Here is a 2,982-nt window from a genome sequence, read left to right as displayed (position 1 = left end):
CTAAAGACGGGGACGTAAGAAAAGACACGACACTGGCGCTGTTCGTCAACTAAGCTTTATTTGCGAAACCGCCAGAAATATGTTTAGATCTGAACAAAAAATGAAACTAATCGCGAATTGGGCAAATCGCACCGGTCGGTGCGCGACGGGGCCCCGCCCCAATGCGCCGTTTAACCCAATCATCGTCGTCATAGGGCGGCCCTGTACGCGCCTGTGCGATTTGCCGAACTCGCCAAAAGGCTTTTGCATGACGTCACACTTCTCATGATCCCTTATCGCATCGCAGCCAGATACTTAATTTAGTTTTTGGTGAGAGCAATAAACATGCCGTCTATTGTTGGTGCAAAGGCCTCCCAGCCGCTGTATCTTGTCGGTTTCCATAATCTCACGGGTAAGCTGTTCTCGGTGTTTGGAAATTACGGCACATCTATCAAATTCAGGCACGCAACCGCAGTCTGCAGTAAATCCTTAGATTACCTTGAACGGCTGTGTGAACATTCTGAATATGCTCTTCCTGTCTCACGATTACTCTCTACATTATTGCGAATAACATTCAAGCAATGTAGCGACACCCCGTATTGCTGAATATGCCTCTGTTCAGAATCTGTTGTTATTCTTAGATTCCTAACACTTCTGATATATGCGACATACACTGTCCTCGGCATCACTCCACTGCGTGACGACAACGCAATGACAACGGTACCATGGCAACGGCGGAATAATCACGAATGGACGACGGCAACGCGATTACGATAGATGACAGCGAAGGAATGACGTCGACGGCAGGATGACGTCGAAGGAACGATAAAGGCGGTATGACGAGGATGCGAGGGTGTTTCTGAAACGATGGTGATAGTACGGCGATAAAAGGACGACAATGGGATGACGACGTCACGACGGGTGCCGCATGACGACGCTGGAATGTTGACAATGTAACGACCTCGACGGCATGACGACCACGAGCACGTATTTAGTAGTCCAAGGTAGTAGACAACTCGGACCACTGGGTCAGCGTAAGATAGATAGATAGATAGATAGATAGATAGATAGATAGATAGATAGATAGATAGATAGATAGATAGATAGATAGATGAAAGTTCGTGAAATATTTTAAGAGTGCTAATCGCATTAAAACGTTGGACGGCACGCAACATATCAAACTTTAGTAATAACACAAGGTTTGCAACACTATCACATGGTCACAATGTGATTCTTACACATAGTCACGTAGCATAGTAACCGCGGCTTTCCTACCGTGGAATCTTTCCGAACAGTCAACACTGTCATCTGGCTTTTTCCCGCTCTACTCCAGTAAGTGTAGTTTTTCCCTATATTAGAATCGATATCAATATTCTACAACTTAGAATATTAAATTCTGGAATAGAATTACAAAGACTACTCGATTTTTTCGCAGTTTCGCGCACCTTTAAATTGTAATGTTCCACCTTCGCCCATTGCACTAATCAGGCTTGTGTCGTGTAGAGCTATCATGGGAGAAGAATGAAGAGGAAGAAGAAGAGCAGATGCGTGGCATTATCGCGTACGACCCACACGCTGGTTGCAACTATTACCACTACAAGAAACTGTCTTGCGTTTCCGTCTCGCAGCACACAACGCCCCTGAAGCAATGGCAGCGGAACAGAAGATTTCGCCGTCGGTGAAAGATGAACGCAGGCCATCTGCTTCGCTGTACGATATGCGCAACCTCATGGTGAGATAGCGCTGTTCCTCGCTTCTGAGAGAGAGATAAACTTTATTTAATCTTACGCGTCATTTTTGGCTTTGGCGTTGCGCTGTTCTGTAAGAGGTCGCGGGTTCGATTCGCGGCCGCGTTTCAATGGGGGTGAAATTCAAGAATGCTCGTGTACCGTGCATGAGTGTGCAATGAACAACCTCAGGTAGTCAAATTTATCGGCAGTCCCCTCCCTCCATTATGGGGCCCCCCGTAGTGTGGAAATAAAATATACATATGGCTTTATTGTGGCATGCTCTCGGAGAAGGCGCTTCCGGTAAGGTCGACGACTGAGAAAAATCGTCCGTGAGAGATTCTCTGGCATCAAGTTGTAAGGCGGCCATCGCTATCGAGCCACAGCCGTTCTTCCCAAATCTCCCGAATTTTTCATAAATGCCGCGAATTTGGGTTCGTTGTGCGATCGTACGAATGTTCCGTTAAATTTGACAAAGCATTCTGTTTGTGAAAAAGTGTTGCTCATCGGTTTCTAGAGATACACGAGCAGATTATACGGGCAAGTTCCTATAGCAAGAAAATTCGGCAACCTCAAATTCACTGCAAAAGTCACTGTTATCTAAAAAACAATGTATTGCTTGTCAGTTGATTGTTGTTCTGCGCTGTGCAGTGCGTCTAAAGGTAAATCATCATTAATAAAATGCGTATGTATACCGCATAAGGTGCGTGCTCAGGTGAAGTCTGTCTGTCTGTCTGTCTGTCTGTCTGTCTGTCTGTCTGTCTGTCTGTCTGTCTGTCTGTCTGTCTGTCTGTCTGTCTGTCTGTCTGTCTGTCTGTCTGTCTGTCTGTCTGTCTGTCTGTCTGTCTGTCTGTCTGTCTTGCTTTACTTGGAAGTCTCCATCTCTGACACTTTATTCTTCCTGCGTTGTCCTGCAGCTGTCGCAATAGTGAATTTAATGGCTTGCAGCAGTGCGTTCGCACAGCCGGTATCCACGGAGGGTCAACTAACCGCAGTTGTGCAAGTTGATACCATCCGCGTTCCCCAATCTACAACATGCCTTATGACAAACGTACGACTTCTTTCTTTGAAGCCAGTAACGTCAGTGCCAGTCAGTGAGTCGGTCCGTCGGCGCAATGGCGAGTGGTGGCGCTCCTTGGACCGCGCAGGTGTGCACTCCTGTAGGTTCCGCGGCCGGCGGGTTCCGACCACTGAGGGCGGTGACGGCGTGGAAAGTAGAAGCGCCCAACCCGACCACCGTGGTGGCATCGGTGTTTGTAATCTCTTGCGCCACATT

The sequence above is a fragment of the Dermacentor andersoni genome, chromosome 11, assembly GCF_023375885.2.
Source record: "Dermacentor andersoni chromosome 11, qqDerAnde1_hic_scaffold, whole genome shotgun sequence".
NCBI classification, from domain to species: Eukaryota; Metazoa; Arthropoda; class Arachnida; order Ixodida; family Ixodidae; genus Dermacentor; species Dermacentor andersoni.
Note: the sequence above shows the minus strand (reverse complement) of the source record.